Source organism: Streptopelia decaocto (assembly GCF_964273445.1).
Source record: "Streptopelia decaocto genome assembly, chromosome: Z".
NCBI classification, from domain to species: Eukaryota; Metazoa; Chordata; class Aves; order Columbiformes; family Columbidae; genus Streptopelia; species Streptopelia decaocto.
This window is the reverse complement of record NC_138657.1, coordinates 67781835-67800103: the sequence shown is the minus strand read 5'-3', so window position 1 is coordinate 67800103 and position 18269 is coordinate 67781835.

Below are 18269 nucleotides of genomic sequence, written 5' to 3'. Positions count from 1 at the left end.
CGCGCAGGAGCAGGCTGTCCCTGTGTGCCAAAAGGCAAGCCAGCGAGGAAGAAGGCCAGCCTGGCTGAATAGAGATCTGTGGCTGGAATTTAGAAATAAAAGGAGAATTTATAACCTTTGGAAGGAGGGGCAGGCTACTCAAGAAGAATACAAGAATTCTGTAAGGTTATGCAGGGAGAAAATTAGAAGGGCCAAAGCCCAACAAGAGCTGAGCCTGGCCACCACTGTGAAAGTCAACAAGAAATGTTTCTATAAATATGTCAGCAACAAAAGGAGGGCTAAGGAGAATCTCCATCTCCTGATGAATGTGGGGGGAAACATAGTGACAGAAGATGAGTGAAAGGCTGAGGTACTAAATGCCTTCTTTGCCTCAGTCTTCAATAGTCAGACCAGTTGTGCTCCAGGTACCCACCCTCCTAAGCCAGAAGACAGGGATGGGGAGCAGAATGAAGCCCAAATAATCCAAGGGGAAATGCTACACCACTTGGACACCCACAAGCCTATGGGATCAGATGGGATACATCCAAGGATGCTGAGGGAGCTGGTGGAGGTCATCATTAAGCCACTATCCATGTTCTATCAGCAATCCTGGCTAACTGGGAAGCTCCTAGTTGTCTGGAAGTTGGCTAACATGATGACCATCTACAAGAAAGGCCAGAAGGAAGATCCAGGAAACTACAGACCTGTCAGTTGAACCTTGGTGCCAGGGATGGTCATGGAGCAGATCATCCTGAAAGACATCACATGGCACATACAAGAAAGCCAAGTGACCAGGCCCAGTCAACATGGGTTTATGAAAGGCAGGTCCTGTTTGACCAACCTGATCTCTTCTGTGACAAGGTGACCCACCTAGTAGATGACAGAAAAGCTGTGGATGTTGTGTACTTAGACTTCAGCAAAGCCTTTGACACCATATCCCACAGCATTCTCCTGGAGAAGCTGGCAGCTCATGGCCTGCATGGGTGTATTCTGCGATGGGTAAAGAACTGACTGGATGCTCAAACCCAAAGAGTTGTGGTGAATGGAGTCAAATCCAGTTGGTCGTTGTTCATTAGTAGTGTTCCACAGGGCTCAGTATTGGGGCCAGTTCTGTTTAATCTCTTTATCAATGATCTGCATGGGGGCATTGAGTGCACCCTCAGTAAGTTCATAGATGACACCAAATAGGGTGGGAATGTTGATCTGCTGGAGAGTAGGAAGACTTTACAGAGGGATCTGAACCGGCTGGATCATTGGGCTGAGGCTGATTGTATGAGGTTCAACAAGGCCAAGTGCCGGGTCCCGCACTTGGGTCACAACAACCCCAGGCAGCAGTACAGTGTTCAATTTTGGGCCCCTCATCATAAGAAAGACATTGAGGTACTAGAGAGAGTGCAGAGGAGGGTGACAAAGTTGGTGAAGGGTCTGGAGCACAATGAGGAGCAGTTGAGGGAACTGGGGCTGTTTAGCCTGAAGAAAAGGAGGCTGAGGGGAGACCTTATAGCTGTCTACAACTGCCTTAAAGGAGGTTGTAGCATGGAGGGTGTTGGTCTCTTCTCCCAAGCAGCAAGTGATAGGACAAGAAGAAATGGCCTCAAGTTGCACCAGGGGAGGTTTAGACTGGAAATCAGGAAAAAAAAAATCACAGAAAGGGTTGTCAGGCATTGGAACAGGCTGCCCAGAGAAGTGGTGGAGTCACCACCTCCATCCGTGGAGGTGTTTAAAAGGTGTTTAGACGAGGTTCTTAGGTACATGGTTTAGTGCTAGAGTTAGGTTATGGTTGGACTTGATGATCTTGAGGGTCTCTTCCAGCAGAAATGGTTCTATTCTATAACAGAAAGTTGTTACTTTTGGCTGTTGCTTTTGGTATAGTCTTATAACACACATGGAAAGACATGGCTCAAATCTTGTACAATGTTTATCAAAATGAGATAGCAAAGAAAGGATACAGTCTTGTATGAAGTGGCTCAAGAATATCTTATTTTGTTCTAGTGTATCAATAACTAAAATAACTGACTGTGAAAATGAAGCACTTCATCACAGTCCCAGATTTTATGAACTACTGTAATCATGCAGCCTGACTGTGCAAAAACATAGAGCATAGAATATCATTAAACAGCTCGTTTGTTGAGTCAAGTGCCTGCCGGTTGGGTTAGAGCACTGTTCTGTGGAAAGATATCCAGCCCTGATTTGAAAACATTAAGTGATACAAAATCCACAGCATCCCTAAGTGTATTGTTCACTGGATAATCACAGTCATTTCTAATCTAGCATCAGCCTCTAGCCATTGACTGAGTCTCTTATCTGCAATCACAAATACTACCTTCCATGCTTTCAAATCTCGTGGGCTGACTGTCCCTGTTGCAGGAAACTGCACAGGCAACTTCTGGCTGCACTGCACCACCTGGCTGAATGCACAGGACATATAATCAGGAATACAGGGTCATTCCTGACTGTATTGAGCACTAAAAATCTGCAAGTGTGCCCAAGGTGCCACCTTCTGCCCCCAATTAAGTGGAAGAAATGCAAGAACGAGACTGTGGCTGCTAAACGAACTATCTCCTTGCATCTGGATGATACTTGATAGAGGATCTAAATGAGAATGGCCATGGCCCAAATGAATAGTCCTCACAGGCCACATGAGATAGTCTGAAACAACAGTATCAGAACTAAGTCATCTCATCTGTTCAACAATGATGTAGTCATCAACACACGTAAATCCCTTACAAGGCAAAAGCTTTTCCAAAACACGGTTATTCAGGGAGTTAATTTCCAACCACCTGCCTCATATTTTTAAAGATCAGACAGAATGCCATTTTCTGAATGCCCTGACTAATGCCATACACAAGGTCTCTTCAGCTTCCTCTTCCTACTCTCTGTCATTCTGATCACACAGTCAAGGAACTAGCTCCCTTCCATGCACTCTCACATTTTAAGTTCACACTCTGTTGATTATCCACTATAAGCCCTGAGCCTGTCAGAGCCAATGCTCTGCAAAATGCAATCTTGGGACTGTGTGCTATGAGTAGGATGTACATTTGTTGTTTCTTAATGAATGATGTTGTATCTGGATGATAAAAGGTTAACAAACACAAGCAGCTACACAACTATTTGTCAACATTAGGATGTAGCCTTCAATAAGGGGAATGTGTTTATTTAATTTACTCAAGCATTGCCTCAAATTACAGTTAAATGTCTGCTGCAAAGCCTCATAGAAAACATTATTAGACAGTCATGCCACATATGTTATGTGTCTTTATAAGATTAGAGCTCACCAGGGCCACTAGAGTGAACAAAGCCATTCCCAAATATTCTGCTTAAAATTACCATCAAGATGTCTCCAAGTTCCACTCTAAGACAATTATTGAGGCATTTACAATGTCCAGCAAAGCAGGATTCTGGCATCCATAAAGGCTTCATCAGGGGCTCAATGTAGAAAAGTGGAGATGAAAAAGGACATGGTGAAAAATTATCTTCTCTTTTAGCATGGGAAAAAAAGGATTGCAAGAAAACAGAAGGTTTTCCATAAAAATAGAATGTTCCAAAAGTGGAAATATAGTAAAAAAAATCAAACCGCAAAAGATCTTTAGATTTTAAAACACTACTCCAGTACTTTGTGGGCACAACTTTATGAAAGCCAGAGGTCAAAGCAAAGTTGAGAAACAAAAAGATTAAATGGAAAGAGACAGTCAGCTCCAAAGATAAAAACTACCTTCCCTTATGACAAAAATCTTAACGTGACATCATAGACACACAGCAAAAGCACATTGCTAGGACAGTAGGGACTGTGGAAACCACTTCCAAGCAACATGGTATACAATGTGTTCCTGGCAAATTCTGTTTTAGGACCCAGGAAAGTGTATAATCTTCTCAGCAAGGAAAAAGGGAAAACACAAGGCAATGAAGATAACTGACAAGCCAGAAGAGAGAAGTGCATGAAGTGGAAGGTACTTGTAAAGTGATCCTTTTGGGACTATGGGCTTTGACTTCTGGCACATTTGAAAGGCTGATTCAAGATCCCAGAGAGGGATCTGGGGAAAGGCAGCAGGAACAAGGACTGACACCTGGAAAAGAATCCACATCTGCACTGTGAATAGCCCACCAGGCCTCCCACAGATACCACAGATAATTACAATGCTTTGGAACCCCAAATTAATCTACAAACACTGAATTATCACCTAGCCTCACAAAGTCTACATGATCTTCCAATTTGACTCCCTGGGGCCAGTTTTCACCTATCATCTAGCTAAAGAAGGGCTTGTAACCTTTGCTTTCCCACACCTAGCTCCCTGTCACTGCAGTAAGAGAAAAAAGCATCTTTTGCATAGTCAAATCACCCATGGGAACACACAAATAAGTCATATCAGTATGTATTCCAGTGCACATTACATATTCCATCAGCAGAGTCAGACAGATTGTACACACGTGCAAGAGCATCCCACTTCTATAATAAGGGTGTGTTATCAGCTGGACCCTGAAAGCAGATATAAAAAGTGTCAATGAGTGGGAGAAGGGCTTATAATTCTTTCCCATGTCATGTAGTTACAATGTGTTTTGAAACAGCTTTGGTGGCCAGGCCTAGCAAAAATTTACAGTACTGAGAAGTAAATAATTCTCAGGTTGTGATTAAGAGCTGCACGAAAATCACAGAGAACAGAGGAAAAAATCTTTCTATTGGCAAAACAAGCCACAACTGCGTATTTCTTTTATTTATATCTCACTATATTTCACAAACTGGGGGGACGGGGGGGGAAGAAATAATAATTTTATATATATATATACACGTATCTCTGAATGCTAAATTTGCATTACCTGTTCCTGAATCATCTGTTCAGGTAGTGAAAGTCTGAGGAATTGTTTTGGTTTCTAAACCCTCAGGATTTGTCATCCACATATTTTTGAGTACTAGAGTTCACCATCAATGCTGATTTTTTTCAGGTGCCTCTGACAATATCCTGACATCAACAAAGTTGAGACAAAAATGTCCAGTAAGAAGAAACAAACGGAGGAATGCTAACAACAAATTTGTCTGCAGATGGTCTAAGGACTTTGTGCTAGAGGATGTTTCATATCGTTGTTAACTAAACAAAGAGAAATGGGAGATGAGTTCTCCATATTGTAGCCCCATAACAGGAATAACGTGATCCCTTGAGAAGAAGGTAAGGTGTAATGGGGAGATTATAAACCCACAGAGATGGAACAAGTACCGATACCCTTTAGAAGAGAGCTTGGGAGTGTTTGAAAAAGCATTGTGGATCCTAGCTTGCAGCTTGTTTAAGGTAGTCCCACTGAAATCAGTGAAAAGCCGATTTTTTCCACTGATTTGAGTTCACTCAAATTCTGACCTAGTCCTGCACAAGATACACAAGAACTTGCATTTTTATGTGTAAGACTTAGCCATGAAAGTAATTTCTAACTCCCCACAGGGCAAACACTTGCATATTGAATAAACAACGATTTGTATATACCAATAAAAGTGCGCTGTCCACAGATGCTGCTATGTTTCTTCCTGACCTACCCACCAAGGCAGATTTCCTCCTGACTCATGTCAAAAATCCATTGGACCAAGCTATAGGTTAACAGCACCTGCTAGGCAGGAGGTGCTGTTGGTCCAGCCTGGCATAGCAGGAACTGCAGCAGAGGTTGCTCCCCCAGTATTTTGCAAGGAGTGCCAAAGGTTTTCCCAGGACACTGCAAGGTTTAAACACGGCTCTACGTTTTTTTTGTCTTACAATAAAACAGCTGAAATTTCTAAGCTTTTTAAAGTAAAATTCATTTAAAACACATTCATTTAAAACACTCAGAGTAATTTGGCAAAAAGACTTGAAGGCTCAAAAATACAGATATTATTTTCTGATACTAAATATATACGTGCTAGTTATTATAAGTCCACAATCTATCTTTTCTTTGAGTGTTAAATATTCTAGTTTTTCTGTGGAAACTCAAGAAATTGCTGCCATATCCAATATCCTTCTAAATTGATTTAACTTTGGGTAATAGAACTGCTGATGCACCATAATTTCCAGAAAGACTAAGGACACAGATGGCAGGAGAAAATGGAGCTGTCAGAAACTATGAGCATTCACAAGGACTGTCACACTATCTATCCTGATGTTTTTTCCCCAGTACTGTTTGCTGCAACATGCAAAGTCTGAGAAATATTTGCCTTCAAAACTTGCCTGGGCTTCCACACACAAAAGTGATTTGGAAGATGCAAAAAAAACTGTAAAAACCTATATTTGAAATATTATTCAAGATAAATGTGACAGATTTATAAAAATTGCCTCCTGCAGTCAATAACAGTTGTGAGAAATACTATGACATCTACTCTATAACACTTCAAGAAGTGAAATGTCTTCAAATAGAGGAGTGCAGGACTATAAACAAGAGCCATATTTGGCAATAGATGCATATCTATTCCTTTTTCTCCTTATTAAGTTCAGCACTGTATTCATATGCATCAAGCTATTTTACAGAGTGAAAAATTTAACTTACTTATGATGATTTCCTTCACTGTGATTAAACCCCTAAGAGACTGAAAAAGAGGAAGAGGTTTTTAAACCATTCCCTCAAAGCAGTTCAGATCTGCTACAGCGTCACTGCCAGAAGCCAGACTTGTGTCACAGTCTTGCTCTTTATCCAAACAAATACCTTTTAACTTAAGATACTTCTTAAATTTCTTAAGATATAACAAGAGTAAGAAAAATAATAAAAAGTGGTAACTTATCAGAGGCTATTTTTATGCTATCTGAAATCAATAAGCCAGCAGATAAACCCCCATATCCTCCATAAACCCATCAGTAACTTTCTCCAATCAAACTGTAATCTGAAGGCAAATAACAACTCTTTGTGTCAGTCTGGTCCTCACCACAGCAGGAGTGAGCCGAACTCAGTGACTTTCAAGGGAGTTAGAGACATGTACAGATGGGAAAGCCTCTCCAGCTAGTGTAAATGAACAAGGGAGAGGTCTCACATTGAAGAGATAATGAATCCAAAAGAGCAGCAGGAAAGTGGGAAGGGTCCAAATACAAAGGAAATAGCCGACAGGAGGTTTGATGAAGCCTTCATGATAGATTTTGTGAGTATTGTTTCCAGATTTATCCTCATTTAACTGAGAAGACTGAAAAGAGCCTAGAGAAGATGAGTATGAATCTCACATTGAGCCATGATTTGATAGACACAATTAGGCCAGTAACTTCTTTCAGAGCAGTTCAGAAACAAACATAGATTTGTTTTAAGTTAATATGAATTATTATTATTATTATTATTATTAATAATAATAATAATAATGAGTTTTTTAAAAGAGAGAATTAATGCTTCAGGTTAGACTATTTCTTTTTACCTAAAATGAAACACTGCTTCCCTTGAAGGTCTTAATTAAAAAAATAATAATAGTAATAATTTAAATACGTCTACATTCTAAAGTGTCAAAACAAACATCCACTTTTACTCCAGAATACTTTAATATTTTTTTTTCCATATTTGAAAGGAAGTTCTGAAATTATATATATTTTGGTCAAAACAAATCTGGAATTGTTGTTTCTGATTAAATAATTCAGAAAGTATGGGTGGGATTGAAACATTATGTCACTTCCAGCAATAAGGCCAAAATAAAGTGAAAGCAACTGCAGAATTTGGAGTTACACGTCCAAGAACTTTAGTCACCATATTTTGATTGGTCAGACTATGTCCCCTCCCTTCCTAAACAGAAGTAGTACTTTTCTTTAAATGCTAGACAGCATCTGCTTTATGGAATCCCATTTGTCTGGCTGAGCAGATTATTCATTTATGGACACCACAATTTTATGCTAGCATCTGGTATTAGGAAGCTAATTTCCTTAGCTGCATATGTCCTATTTCAATCTTAATGTGTCTCTTCTACAGTGTAAAGCAGAAAAAACATGTATATTTGAGCTTAATAAAATACCATTTGAGGACAGACGAATAAACATTTGTAATGTGATTGCACTGGAGAGCATCTCTCATTACCGGATCCACCCTTCTTCAAAGAAACAGTAATTCCCATGGCAAATAAATCTTCCTGGATCCTGTTAATTATTTCTTCCCATTACATTTATTTCTATCTGACACATTTACTGAGGAAACCAGGTAGACAAATAAAGACATAGAAACCTGACCAAGATTTAAAGATTTTTCGAAGTGTTGATTATGGTGGTATTTCAGACTTGCTCCCATCTATTTTAAAACCAGGGCCATTCAATTTATTTTCTTCTGTCAGGACATAAGGATGGCATGACAGGAAGGAGACCAAAAGCAGAGCAGCTTTCCCCTAGGTGTAGCATTTGCTCTCCAGTCTTTACAGCGCTGCTTTCCCATCTGTACCTGCACCTACCTCCCTCGGAAGTTCCATGGAAATTTTAAGCTTAGCCCATCCCAATTTAGCAAGTAGCTTATGGGCACTGGTGTAACTCTTCTGCATGCCAGAGAACTGTTTTGGAGACGCAAACACCGCATTTCCAGACAGAAAATGGAGCATGTATGTGCCCTTCTGATTCAGACATTTGGATGAGACTGTGAGAATACCTCGGAGTAGCAAGGAATGAATGGACACTTTGTTTCACCACCCTGCTCTCCCAGCCACCTGCAGGACACCCAGATGTGGCTGTCAGGGGCTGGCCAACATGCAAGGTGACAACGTGAGCACATGCCTGGTACACTGGCACCAGCGGAGGTCTGCAAAGACAGATCTCTTTCACTCTCTCACTAAAATGTAGTCCTGAGGCAAATACAGCACATCCAGCCCTCCTTTCCACCTTGTTCTCCTTTTATCTCTCCACTATTCATGGTGTTTATCTTCTTTTCCTTTCCACTTTGTCACATACACTAGAAGTCAACAGCGGTTCTGATAATGTGATGCTGATGTGATCCTTGCCAGGCGAGACTTGCCCAGTTGTGTTTAAAGCTGTTTCATAAGTTTTGTATGTGCTTCATACATTTTCAGGTATGCTGAAAATACACTTCCTTGAGGCTGGTTGGCTCTGGTAATTCAACAACATATGCTTAGCAAGAGAGTGACTCTGGATTTCCACACTAGGTCACCTCTGGACTCAGTGTACTGTCTTTGAAAGCACTACATAGACTCTACATTTCTAAAGTGTCTTTGCAAAATTACATTTGAGTAATAAAAACCAAGAGAGAAAGTTTATCCAAAGGATGACCCTAGGATGTCCATGTTCATTGACTAAAACATCCTGACTGTTTGATCATGAACATGGGGAAAACACTCTAACTGCTTGTAACACATAATTCCCTCCCTTTAGTGCTCTCTTGTATGCTTTGTAGACAGTAAAAACAAAGCATAACAAAAAAAAAAAAAAGAAAAAAGAAAAAACAAACAAATAATCAAACCTCCACCCACTAGAACAAAACCACTACCTATGTGTTTGTGTGTGTCTGTAATAACAAGGTTGCTCTTAGAAATACGAAATATGTGTAGAAAAATACCCAGCATATCCTTTCTACAGGTGATGTGCTTCTGTGCTCTGCCTATGTTTTTTTAACTGGTTTATGATCACAGTTTTGTTGGAATACATGCTATTGCCTCAGGACAGCCTGGACACATCCACAAAACATCACCTTCATCCACGGAGAAATTTCCACACTGGGTAGGGAAGATATCGCTGAAGGTTGCATACTCTAGCCTCAGCAGATATGGTGATTTCAGATTCAGACTTTTGAGTTCCAAGGTCTTCCAGAGGTCCCTTATATATGAGGTTTTCAAGCTCCCTCCCAAAAACAATTCCATGGTTAAAAAAATTCTGACTCCAGAAGAATAATTCATTTTCAGCTCTGGTAGCTGTCTGACCTGCACTCTGTTCTGCATTATGTCAGTGACAACAGAAAGCTACAAGAATGGTAAAGCAAATCCTTCAACTTTTTCATCTCTGTCTTGACCCCTAGACATTGCTCTGATCTCGGAACTAATGTGTGTGTGTACATATATGTAGCACACGGGCGAAGAAAGGAATGTGCATAGGAACTACTTGAGATGGAGACAAAAGGAGCAGTGACCACCACAACTACGGGGTTGCAGACAAAGTGAGTCATTCCTGAGGTCACCTCCTGCCCCTGTGCACATGTTCCAGATGAAACAATGAATCTGGCTGTCTTGGTGTCCTGAGCCCATCACACTGAATCCACCTGCAGAGCCCAGGATGGTGAGCAGTTTGCAATTGGAAGGGGTGGAAAAGGGAAGAAGAAAAAGCTGTAGCTGAAGAGAGAAGGGCGGAAAGAGTCTGGAAGTTATGGATATTAAGATTAACTCAGACGAGGGTGGACTTGGTGAGACAGGAGACATCACCATACACCTCCCCTCCCAGCCCCCACAGACTCTTCCATATTCCTCTTCTTCAGCCATAGTCCCCTGTTCTTCATTCTCAGACCTCAGTCTGCCCCCTCCCACAAAAGAACCAGTCATTACCACCACAAAGGAGTTTTGGTCCTCCAAAGACAGGGACAAAATAAGACATGCTTGCTCCACTGCTCATGGTATTTTGAGCCTGGTAAAAAGGCGATTTCACAGCAGTTTCTGGTTGAGGCCATGAACAGCTGGGATAAATCCAAGAGCTGCCTTGGATTTGCTTTTATTTCTTTCAAGGTCTAATCTGTCTCTGGCCAGCAGCAACAGAGAGGAAGTATGATTTACAACCACCTTTTCTAGTGTAGCAAAAGACTATTCTGTCTTCCAGGCCAGAGATACTGATTCTGACCAAAACAATTATTTGGATTTTTTTTTCAATGTGTTTTTTGCCTCTGCTCCTGGATGTCAATACCAAAACTCTTGTTTATTTCATCAAGTGTAGGATTTGCAAGTGTGAGATACAGGGAAAAGCAGCGGGCTCCAGTTTTAACGTGCGTGGGCAGGACATTTCACTACGACTAAACCAGTCTCCATCTTTTGAAACTGAACCTGGTAGTATAGAAGCCATGGAGCATGAAATGACTGTGAATGGTGCGCAATTTAATAGGCATTGTAGCATTGGAGGGACAGCATGGCATGCACAACACCACCAGTTAATCTGAAGGCACCCCAGCAGCTGTGGTGGGTTGGTTCTCACATCAGATCAGCTAACCATCCTCATTGGGCAAGAAAGGATTCACACACCTGATTTTTTGGCAAGCTTTGTCACGTGTCATGAAACGCTACATTTTCCCTTCGTATTTTTGCAAGCAGTTTCCTTTGTATACTCTCTGGGAGCAGAAAGAGACATTCATTCAGTGTAAAATGAGTCCTAGACAGATGAAGAGCATCAGCTTTTGACTCTAGCTGACCTGTGACTTCATATTACCCTGCACTGAAATCCCTCTGGCAGGATAAGCTTCCAGAACGGTTACCTGGCAATGACAGCCCCATCTACGCTGTGATTTAGGGTGCTGCTCTTTCAGGGTCTTATTGCTGTAACCCCAAAGAGAACACAAGAGAAATTCAGATACCAGCTTTTACCAAATAAAAAGCAGTATCTTTTTAGTCCAAGACAGGAGAGTTAAAAAAGCTATTCAGTAAGTTATCCAGGTGACTCCTGGCTTTCCATATCAAATTGCTGAAATGCATTTTTAAATAACCAGGCCATTTCACTGGTAAGAAGCCATGGACCTGTATTGATTCTAGCTACTCGGTCATGACTTGCATGCTTTGACCAAAAAAAATAAAGCTATTCCAATGTATAATACTTCTCATAAGCAACCTGTAGTAGGCATTGAGCAGTGAATTCCTTGAGCATATGAAGGACAGTTACGCCATAACCTTTTCTCATGACTAATGACATTAGTTTTGTGTTAAAAGAGGGACACTATTGTGACCCAGAACACTGCACTTCACCAAATTAGCTACTTTCTAGGTGGACAAACTGGGTAACAAGATAAGACAGAGCTTTGCCTGCTTATAACTCTGAATTATTTTCCATTTAAGTACGCTTTGGAATGTGAAGCTATAAGTAGAGTCAAGAGGTTATACATGTCACGTCAGATAACATGGAAGAGATGGCAAAAGGGATCCATCAACAGCCCAGACAATTTTTAAAGCAAAATAAGCTTCTGCTTATTTGATAGCATGGCAATTTGCATGTTGTTATTTCAGGTGTAAAGTCTTCACTAAAAGTACCTAAAATCAGTTCCATAAACAGCTGCTTCCCCGGTTGCTGTGGTAACAGGATGAGTATGAAATGAAGCCAAATACGAGTGGCTCAGGGGTCACAATAACAGTGCATGGTGACAGGCATGGAAAAATATAATGATCAGTCAAAACAACAGGCAAAACAAGCTACATTTATATCAACATTTCAGACAAAAACAAGCAACTGAGGCCCAATCTTGTGGTAGCTAGTATATCTCAGTGCTCATGACATTTCATTTCTAGAAGCAGGATGTTGCTAAAGCACGGCTTCTTGCAGGACAAAGGCATGTTGTAAGACTTCACAGTGCTTCACACCAGCACAAGAAATTATTAAAATGAGACAGTCACTAAAGAGAAGCTTCATTTCCAAATGAAACAGTTATAAATTAATAACAATTCTGCATGCTATCTAGCTCCCATAGGTTTTTCAATGCCATTCTTGTGTCCTAATGTAGTCTAACTGCATACCTCTACCTCTCCACCCACAAGAGTAGACTCCAGCTTTAATGGTACCACATGTGTCTGGTGTGACAAAAGTGGGCTAGAAGCAGTAACAGCACCTTTCAGACCTCAGTATAGTGACTGTGCTGTAAAAGCCTTTCAGATGTCTTCTAGTGTGTCTCAGAAGGGAAAAAGCTTTCTCCATCCAAGTACAGACTAGGCTTCTATCAGATATAGAGATGGGATTTCCAGACCACTGCCTTAATTCAGCTGGTTCTGAAATAAGTAAGCATAATTCCCAGTGGCAGCAGTTAGGCCAGTGAGATTCAAGTGAAACTGAAAATTAACAATGCCTGTAAGCACAAGACAGTCCTCGAGATACTCGAGTGTGCCTGCTTAGCTTTTGTCACTGTTTTACATTGACAGGTTTGCATATTTTCTTCAAGCAAAAGTAACATCCTCACTGTTCATGCAAGATGCCAGAGGCCAATTACTTGTTACTATTTATATAGTTTGTTGGTTCTGCACAGGTTTATTGCAAAAGTGATCCTACAGTTTTGAAATATAAATGAATACAAATGAAATATAAAGCCATTTTGTTCCCTCTTCATACCTCGCCTGGTAATTTCTTCTGGGTGGGAGCTTTGCTAGACGAAGGCTTAACTGCTGGAACATGGTACCTGTCATAAGAACTGAAGCACACCGTGAGAAGGAGAGCTGGGAATTGTTCCACACTTTTTCCTTTTCTTTGTCCCATACTTTCTCTTATTTTCTTTTTCATGCACACTAATGTAGTTTTTAGTGATCAGTGGGAATTCCTCTTAATATAAGGATCTACTCTGCAAAAATTGTATTACATATTCCATTTTTATTAAGCTTCAGTGAGTCCAAACTAAATATAGTCTCTCCTAACTGCCACTCAACGTATCTATACATTCAGAGTTAGCATCTTTTGAAAGGAAAGAAAGGACTTCCCTTTTGTTGGATCAGCAGCAACAAAAGCTCCTAAGCTCCATGACACAAATCAGTCCTTGACACATCTACATTAACCCAGCAGATAAGTTTCTTCTCTCATTGCGATATACATCTCAAGGATAACTTTCTGATCAGTGAAATTCCACAGTTGTAAAATTATGATTTACAGAAATAATCTGTTTTATCATTTGAAGCAGTTCTCCGTGGCACAGGGGCAGCCCCAGGCCTCAGGGCACATGGCACTGGACCCTGAGCAGCAGACTGGGACAGCAGTGTGCCAGCAGGGAGCCCACAAGAAGATGTATAATTCAGCCCACTCTCATATGCCGTGCCTCACACGAAAGCAGGAAAGATTTTGTGCAGAAAATCCTGGCTATGACTCCGAGCAGACAGTAGCAGGTCAATAGAATAAAAATAAGCTTTTTTAGAACTCTAACTTATCAGTCTTCTACCACATTTCAAATATTTTCTGACTCTGGATGCTTGCCCGTCTTCTCTGTAATAATTATCTGCAGAGTTCAATAGTTTTATTGTTTTGTTTTGTTTTTAAATGATGAAAATATGAGAAGTATCAAACTACGCTATGCTCTGATAAAGAAAAAATATCCCATGTATCAGCAGAGATAAAATGGCTCCAGCAGAGAGTGTTGCTGGTGTATATAGCCCTCATTATTCATATAAAACTGCTGCCACTGATCATTATTCCTAATAGCAGTAATCATCTCTGAATGAGTTTGTTCAAGTGTCCTCAGAATCACTGTGGTCTGTTAATGATCTGCTGGTAAAAGCCCATTTTGCTGTGTCTGCTGCTTAACCCACATCTATTTCTGCTGGGTCTTTTTCACCGTATTAATAGTGCTTTGAAAGGATCTTTAATATTCTGTCTTGCGGTATAAATAGAGAAACCCTTCTGATAGTCATTCTGAGTCTGCTTATTCTGGATCTTCTGCCTAAATCTGCTTGTAAAATCAGCAGCTTCATGTACCCCTGACTTCCAAGTCCTGCTCCTGAAACAACTCCAGTGGTGGCCTCTCCCAGTCTTGTAAAGAAAGGACCAGGTTCTGCCTTCCATCTCAGAGATTCATCCTGCACCTACACTGCCTGCCCAGATAAATCACAATACACAGCAGCACCCTGATTGCTTGGCTACCCGGAGAGGGTCCCCTTTTGGAGACCCACAGCAGGCTCCAGCCTGAAGCACCTCCACATATTCCTATAGAAACTACATTGCTGGAGGAGGAGGTGGAGGATGCATGCTGATGTATTGTGGGTCTGATGGATGCACCCTGATGCATGCTGATGCATTCTGATGCGTGCTGTGTCTCACTTTGACACAGTGTTGGAAAAAAAATCTTAGCATAAAAATGGATCAAGGCACCTGGAAATAATCTCATATTTTCAAGTCTATATAAAAGCCCAGATTCCCACCTATGTTTTATAGCACAGGCAAAGTCCACTGTGTATTTTCTCCATTCCACCTTTATCTGCTTTTTTTGTTTTGCAACGAGTATCAATGACCCCAGCCAGTCAGATGTACAATGTGCTTGGACTTCTTTGGATGGCAAAAACGTTTAAAACTTGTCAAGCTTTCAGTCTGCTTGCCTCTCACAATGTCACAGTTTAACCTGAGCTAGCAATACAACCATGATAGCCACTCACTCACCCCCTCCCCCACCACCCCCCCATAGGGGACAGAAATTGCAAGGGAAGGGAGAAACTTGGATTGAGATAAACACAGTTTAATAAAATAGCAAAATACTAATACACTACTAGTAAATATATATATATATAATAGAAATAAAAGATACTCAATGAACACACTGAGCAGTCACTCCCAGGAAATAGCACCTGGTCCCACAGCCAACCCCAGAGAGAGAAAAGAGAGGAAAAAGGCAGAAAGGCTCAGATGCAAAATGGCAAAAAGCCAAACTAAACATCTGACACCAAAAAATCCCACGGCTCCAACAAAAAAAAAGAGAGAAGGAAAAAAACCAACGGGTGCAAGAGAAATTGCCTGAGAGAGAAAAAAAGTGGAAGGAGAGCAAAGCAGAAGGCCCAATGCTTCTTATATCTGGAGCATGACACTAATGGGATGGAATACTCTCACTGATCAGTCTGGATGTCAGTCAATCTCTGCCCCATCCCTGCCCCACTTCCTCGATATCTCACACCTGTGGGCAGAGTGCTCAGAACATCCTTGGCTCTCAGACCAGAGCAATTAAAAGCATTAACTCTGTGCTGGGGTGTTATCTCTTGTTTCTCAGACTAAGTCCAAATAATGAGCCTGCTAGCTATGGGAAAAAAAAAGTTTCTAACTGCATGAAGAAAATTAACCCATTTTCAGTCAAACCAGTACACATAGCAACAAAAATAATTCTAATAGAACACCTAAGTATGAAAATTTCAATTAGTAATGCAATTAATCCTGCTGCTGGACTCCTGCCATCTTAGCTCAGGTGATCAATGGATTCTTTGCAGAGATACAACAGGAATCCCAGCATTAATTTTCTTAATAACTTTACCACTGGTTGTTGTTGAACACTGTTAATATTTGGGCACAGAAATGTGATTCATTTACACAAAGAAAATGCACATGATATTCCCTGTAATTGTTTTTCTCAGTTAGATTTTGGATTTTTCTAGATGAAATAAACTGATTGAAAACAAAATTTGGAGTGTTATTCCAAAAGGCAATAGTATTAAGGTTATTCTTCATAAGGAGTGATGCTGCTTGACACCTCATAGAGAGAGCAGACCCTTTTTTTGAAAAAAAAATCTGTTAAATTACCCCTTAGACAGTACTAGAAGAACTCTTTGTCTTACTTGATTATTACAAACAATACTAGACTTCTATAGGCTTGCTCTCCTCTTTTTAAAGTTTCTGACACCTCTTTGTAACTTGCCTTACTTCAAGGCCACAAGAAAACCTGGTAGCTGTTTAAAGCTATCATAAGAAGGAGCAAATGATGCTTTGGGCTGCCACACACCATTTCACAGCCATTATGGAGCAAGAGCAGTGAAATGCCATAAAAGAAAGCAATGGTTTAATTTACAGGCTTCTTTCTCAGTACCACGAACCCACTTCATTGGGACCAAATCTTGAGGTCACAGAAAAAAACAGTAACCCAACAACATTAGAGACAGCATTCAAAATGATGAATAAATACTTTTGACTAATTGTGGTAAATCCCCAAATTGCATGGTGTTTTGGCGGGCATTTGATCAAAAGGTGTTAATGTCCCGTGGCATTAGAAGTGCCAGGTTTTGTTTTCCCAGAAGGGGGCAAAGGGTATTAGAGGGATGGTGAGGGTTTCACAAGCTCTAAGGAAAGCACCACCTGCGACGTTTTAGAAAGACTCTTTGTCTGTGGTTTCACATAGCACTCTAAAAGGCTCCATTGACATGTGCTTTCAGAGCACAGTGACGTTAGCGTAGTTATTGGTCCTTTTTATTGGTCTTTCCATAAGTGGTTTTGCATTTATACCTCTCACTATGAAGGGAAGCCTGTTTCTAACTAGAAACTCACAGTTATGTTGGTGATAAGTCAGCGAGGCACAGAAGGAAAGTGAGGCATAGAGGAGCATCTCTCCAGACCACCCTCAGTATTTCAAAGCCAAGCTGCGCTGCACACCCCTGGTTTTCAGCACTGTTTTCTGTAACCACGCCTGCTCTCTTTTAAGAGCAAAAAGCTTCTCTTTAACTGGCCGTTCATCTTACAGGATCTTCAGCAAGACAAAAGTTTATGTCCAAGAAAAACCTCTGTACTCACGATTACTTTTAAGAACTAAGGATGCCATTTTAAAATGATAGCTCTGTGTAAACAACTTCAAATACTGAGAAAAAACTGGGAAGCAACAGTTGAGCTAGTGCCTCCTCATTTCAAGCAGTGTTATTCAGCTTATTACAGAAGTTTATTCCCAGTCTGAACTGAGCTTACACAGTTCTCACCACTAACATGCTAAAAATGATTAAGCCAAAGCATGTACATGAAATAACTCTCTGGATGGTATTTCTTGTAGGAGATGCAGCAGTTACAATCCATGTTTTGAAGTTTTGATTTACAGTGATGCCAGTACCAAACATAGGCTGAAGTTATGTACTAAGAAAATGTCTTCCAGCCGCACCTAGAAGGACCTGATAGAGCAGGGTCATGTAGCTGTTCATGGCAACACCTTGGGTTTGATTTAATTAGTAGATAGAAATGTTCATATTTCATTTATGACTGAAATGTTTTGCAAGTGATGCCCACATGACATTGTTCTGTAATAGGGAATTAGCTTGAATGAAGCCAATGAAACTGGACAAATCTTCGCAAAATCAAGCTATATGCATTTCCACAAGACACTCAGATGCTCCTTGTGCAGCCTCAGGTTGCTCTTCGTTAGTGTCCACTTCGCCTGTAATTTGGGAAGGGTTGGACCCCCTTTGCCGCTGTGACAAAAGAAAAACTCCATGAGACACCTGGATGTTTTGAAAACGCCCAGGATAGATACAGATGGAAAGAGGCAGATTTGCTGTGCCACTGCAACATAACCTGGGACTTCAGTGCCCTTGTGCAGATTCATTGTGTTTAACTGTTCAGTTTAAAACTGAACTGAATATCCACCAGTACAGCCCAGGGCTCACAACATTGCAGTGGGGCAGATGGATGGTTCTTAGTACCTTAAACTCTTATAGGCTTGTGAAGAGAAGTTCGGCAAAATGCAATTTCTAAAATAGAAGAAGTGAGTGACTGAAACGA